The sequence below is a fragment of the Engystomops pustulosus genome, chromosome 7, assembly GCF_040894005.1.
Source record: "Engystomops pustulosus chromosome 7, aEngPut4.maternal, whole genome shotgun sequence".
Lineage (NCBI taxonomy): Eukaryota > Metazoa > Chordata > Amphibia > Anura > Leptodactylidae > Engystomops > Engystomops pustulosus.
This window is the reverse complement of record NC_092417.1, coordinates 19,273,100-19,279,041: the sequence shown is the minus strand read 5'-3', so window position 1 is coordinate 19,279,041 and position 5,942 is coordinate 19,273,100. Positions and strand designations below refer to the sequence as shown.

Genomic DNA, 5,942 nt, shown 5'->3' with positions numbered 1-5,942 from the left:
CATACAGGCACTCAATCTATTTCATTTTTCTGGAGGGCCACCTACCTGCTCCTCTGGTTTGAAAACTTTTTTGGACTGCCACATACAGGCACTCAATCTATTTCATTTTTCTGGAGGGCCACCTACCTGCTCCTCTGGTTTGAAAACTTTTTTGGACTGTCACATACAGGCACTCAATCTATTTCATTTTTCTGGAGGGCCACCTACCTGCTCCTCTGGTTTGAAAACTTTTTTGGACTGCCACATACAGGCACTCAATCTATTTCATTTTTCTGGAGGGCCACCTACCTGCTCCTCTGGTTTGAAAACTTTTTTGGACTGCCACATACAGGCACTCAATCTATTTCATTTTTCTGGAGGGCCACCTACCTGCTCCTCTGGTTTGAAAACTTTTTTGGACTGCCACATACAGGCACTCAATCTATTTCATTTTTCTGGAGGGCCACCTACCTGCTCCTCTGGTTTGAAAACTTTTTTGGACTGCCACATACAGGCACTCAATCTATTTCATTTTTCTGGAGGGCCACCTACCTGCTCCTCTGGTTTGAAAACTTTTTTGGACTGCCACATACAGGCACTATCCAAATTAAATTGTCTCCATAGCAGCCTCGACACGTTGTCTCCATTGCTACCTCCAAAAGTCGTCCATATAGCTGCCTCCATACATCGTCCCCTTATCAAACGAGGTGTGTCAGGCAGAAATTTGGGTTGTTTTCATGGATTCCACATCAAAGTTGTTAACTTTGTCGCCACCCTGCTGTGTTATCCACAAAATATACTGGCAAACTTTTATCATTTACCAATATTATTTCAGCGCTTCTTGCGCATCTGTTTACATTCCCCTCACCCGCCATATCCTAAACTTATAAGAACGCTACTACACTTGATCTTATACAAAAGGTTCTTAGAAGTGCTGTTTGGGGAGTAGCCTAGAGACACGGGCTTGGATTGGCGAAAGCTCGCCTGGCAGCGGAGCGCCAGCTCCATGCCAAGATCCAACTAACATAGTTTTAACTGCAGCACCTTTAATCTACTACTAGTTCACTGCCTCCATACATGGTCCCCTTATCAAACGAGCTTTGTCAGGCAGAATTTTGGGTTGTTTTCATGGCTTCCATGTTAACTTTGTCGCCATCCTGCTGTGTAATCCACAAAATATACTGGCAAACTTTTATCATGTACCGATATTATTTGAGCGCTTCTTGCTCACCTCCTTTGGTTCCTCTCTGCCACCCATTGGTTTGAAGCCTGAGTCCATTTAGGGTATGTCGCCATGCCACTCTCTAGCCTGCCGCTGCTGCCGCTGCCTCTGCATGAAGTCCCCTATAGTGTCAGGGTCAATTATTGGATGTTTTACATGCTATCTAGCTTCATTCTGTCACTTTGTCATGGCCATGCTGTTGCCCATAATTTTGGCATAATTGTGCGATTAAGCAGCCTCAGAGGCATCCATGCATGCTGCCCCTGCTGTTTCCTGTCCATTTCCGTGGTGTTTCCATCCTTTTCTGAGGTTCCCAGGTGTTTGGCCAAGCTTCCCTGTGCAGAGCCTTGGTCCCCTTGAAAAATGCTCGAGTCTCCCATTGACTTCAATGGGGCTCGTTATTCGAGACGAGCACTCGAGCATCAGGAAAAGTCTCGAATAACGAGTACCCGAGCATTTTAGTGCTCGCTCATCTCTAATTGTAATGAATGGGTTAAAACTAGACAGCCTTGGGTCTTGGTAAAACCTGAGACTGTCATGGCAACTGATCACTAACCCCCCCCCCCCCCCCCCGATGACCTCATAGGGGGTGGGAATTGAATCTAATCCTGATTTAAATGCCTCTGGCAGCTGATGCATTGTGTTGAATGATGGATCATACCAATGGTAGGCAGCTTGCTTGAGTACTGCTCATTTTCATCTCACATTCCATAGTTGTATGTTTCACACAGCTTTTTTTTCCTTCTAACTGAAACTGGAATAAATGGTTCCCAAAGATACTGTGAAATCTTTTCTCCTATACAGAACTGAAAAGAAGGAAGTCTCATATGTGCAGAAGATGGCTCATAATTCAGAAGAAGATGGGACATTGTTATGTCGGAAACAATTTGATGCACATTTGACAGTTACATTGCAATCTTCTACCTACTGATGTGCATATATTTACTTTTCAAATATTAATATAGAAAAAAAATAAAAAATAATATGGAGATTTTGAATCAAACAATGGTGCGGACCTTTATCCTTCAAGGACTTTCGAACAATCCTATGATGCAACCTGCCTTGTTTCTTACTTTATTCTTGATGTATTTGGTGACATTATCTGGAAATTTTCTTATAATCATTGTGGTTAGGCTTAGTTCTTCTCTCCAGACCCCCATGTACTTCTTCCTCAGCAATCTTGCAGTTGTGGATATCTGCTTCTCCACCACCATTGTACCCAACCTTCTTAAAAATACCATATCTTAGGATAGGACAATTTCATTCTTGGGTTGTGCTACACAGATGTACTTTAATTTGGGCTACAGAGTGTTTGACGTTGGCTGTCATGGCCTACGATAGATACGTTGCCATCTGTAAGCCTTTACATTATCACAACATCATTGACAAGAGGCGACGTCTATTGTTGGCAGCCGCATCATGGACAGTGAGTTTTTTTTTCTCTGTGATCCATGCACTTCTAACCTTCCGGTTGTCCTATTGCAAGTCCAACCAAGTGAACCACTATTTCTGTGAGATGCCACCACTCCTTCATCTATCCTGTACAGATACTTTGGTCAATGAACTTATAATCTACATCACCGCTGTGCTGTTCACCCTTAGCTCTTTTCTGTTGACACTGTTATCCTATATTCATATAATTTCAAGCATATTAAAAATCCAACTCTCCAAAGGAAGACTGAAAGTTTTCTCAACATGTTCCTCCCATCTCACAGTAGTCTCTCTCTACTATGGGACAGTGATGTGCATGTACATGATTCCAAGGTCCAAGCACTTGCCGGGTCAGGACAGAGTGGTGTCTATCCTCTACACTGTAGTCACGCCCATGTTGAATCCCATTATTTATAGTGTAAGAAATTCAGACTTTAAAGAATGTGTGATAAAAATCTTTAAAAAACAAGTCTGACATGTTTATTGAAATAACATTTGCTTCTAATAAGCTTTGAGAAAGTTCTCAGATAATAAAGTATCCTCACTTTCAGTTATGTCTAAAAGTCTATTTTTGTTTATCCGTATTCCGTATTTGTAACGTATTCCTCCATAGGGTAGCTGAAAATTATAATGAAAGAAATATTCATGCAGCCACATCTTAATATGAACGGCACAATGGGGAAAATGAGTATTTGGTTAAGTCTGTAAATTTTTTTTTACAGTAGGTACACTTAAACTGTAGTACTGTACAATTTGGTACAGAAACATTGAATTTGGGCAACAGTGAATTTGAGCTCCCTCTAAGGATTTTGGATTTGGTTTAGACCTGAAGACTGGATACTCCACTCCAGGACTTTGAAATGTTTCCTCCTTAGTTTTCCTTGCTGTGTTTTTTGGGTCATTGTTATGCTGAAAGACCCAGCCACAACCCATCTTCAATGCTCTTACTGAGGGATGGAGGCAGTCAAAATCTTATGATACATGGCCCTATCTGTACACATGGCCATCAATACGATATAGTTGTCTCCTTTGCTTTAAAGCACCCCCAGTATGAGTTGGGTTGTACTTATTGTACTTCTTCCTTGGTTTGTACTCATCCTTCTTATTTTTTGATTTGAACTCATCCTGCTTCTTATTTCGTTTGTACTCATCCTACTTCTTCCTTCAACTATGACTAATGATGTTGATACCAAAGCTAAAAATATATACGGCTATTAACCGTCATTTTGTTACGCACAAAATAAGCCCTCACATAGGTCTGTACACGTAAAAATAAAAAAGTTATGGATTTTTGAAGGTGGAATGCGAGAAATGAGCGAAAAAACCCTGCGTCCTTAAGGGGTTAAAATCTAAAAGATAATGTTTCATTATAGTTTGCTGGTCCCTTAAATTCTTTAAGGTGCTGTTACAGTATAGTTTGCAGATCCGGCATTAAGATAAAATACAAGTCTTAGGCCCCTTTCACAATTGCGTTTTTCACGTGCGTTTTCTGCGCGTGCTTTTGACGTGCAGAACTTGCATTGCACTCTGACCTATTGTAACCAATGGGTCTTTTCAGACTTGCATTTTTTTCACGCACACACGCGCGTTTTTTTAACACGTGTTTAAATCTCGACATGCTCTAATTTTGCAAGTCACGCGTGAAAAACGCACCATACAAGTCTATGGAGACGCATCAAAAACTCATTGCACTCTGAGACACTTGCAAATCCAATGCAAGTGCAATGCGTTTTTCACGCATCAATTACCATAGAGAAGATAGAGCTCAGTCCTGAGTCCTTTCACGCGCAGAAAATTGCATTGAAAATGCGCGTGAAAAACTGAGACACTGAACAAACTCTGACTGAAAACTGATTGCACTCTGATGCAAAATGTGCGTTTTTCACTGACCAAACCCTCATCGCACCCTGATCAGACTCTGACGTGATCTGCAACGCAAGTGTGGAATTGGCCTTAGAGCTTTTTGCGCCAGTGTTGCTGCACACTTTTTACAGTTTTACAACTATTTGTATCAATGTTAACTTACACTACTTCTCTTAACAGACATATAAAATGGAAAATAAACAAAATGCAAAACATATGTAATTGTGAGTCCGTATAAATCACAGCTTGAGGTTCTAGAGTAGTAATGAGCTGCCACATCCCCTGGAAACCGGAAACAAATAAATGTTTATAATAAAATTCAACAGAAAATGAAAAAAAGACCAGGAATTTCCAGGATGCGCTGCTCAGTGGTTAGAATGGGTGTATTTTCAAAGTAGACAATAAAATGGACAACGCGTTTCAGGGGACGGACAGATCCCTACATCAAGTCTACATGATAATCTTACACTATAAAAACATACATATAAAACATTTTTAGGAATGTGTGTACAAAAAAAGTATAAACATACATAAATTAATACATAAACATGTCTAGATAAAAATAAATCAATAAAAAATGAAAAACTTAAATGATTCAGTATCAGAAACTTAATTCATTCAGTATGACAAATGTTAACCCGTTATATAGAGAATATACATATACTGTATATATTGACCCTGCGTCGCTCAGCTTAAGAAGTTTCTTTGAATGTAGAGGGGTAAAATACTATTCCTATTGGTGAATCCTGTATATATGTAAACCATGTGTCAATAACATTTACATTTTGTGGATGAATGAAAATGAAGAAAAGTTACTCACATTGCAACAATTTCCTATGTATCTAAATAATGTGGTTTTGGGAGGAGAGTACATTATAAAGTTAATTTTGTGAACATTAAAGAAAAAGGGGGAATAAAAGCTTACTAGTAGAGATGAGCGAACATATTCGTCCGAACTTGATGCTCGTTCGAGCATTAGCGTACTCGAAACTGCTCGTTGCTCGGACGAATACTTCGCCCGCTCGAGAAAATAGCATCTCCCGCCGTTTTGCTTTTTGGCGGCCAGAAACAGAGCCAATCACAAGCCAGGAGACTCTGCACTCCACCCAGCATGACGTGGTACCCTTACACGTCGATAGCAGTGGTTGGCTGGCCAGATCAGGTGACCCTGGAATAGACTAGCCCCTGCCCACGCTGCTCGGATCATTCTGTGTCTGGATGCCGCTAGGGAGAGAGCTGATGCTGATCAGGGAAAGCGTTAGGCTGTTCTATTAGAATAGTGTAAGGCAGGAGTGATTCTACAAGAACCCAACAGCCCTTCTTAGGGCTACAATAACGTTATACATTTTTTTTTATTATTTGCTTGTGGCTGGGCTTGCTGGCACTAGTAGTGCAGCTAGTACCATATTGTGAGGAATTTGCAGGGGGACTTGCTACCGTTGTGTTT

At 40.7% G+C, this 5,942-nt stretch overlaps 1 pseudogene; it reads left to right on the top strand.

Annotated features, from left to right (window-relative positions):
• The first annotated feature begins 2,206 nt into the window (after positions 1–2,206).
• Positions 2,207–3,107, top strand: LOC140070057 (olfactory receptor 1f45-like; annotated as a pseudogene).
• The last annotated feature ends 2,835 nt before the right edge of the window (positions 3,108–5,942 follow it).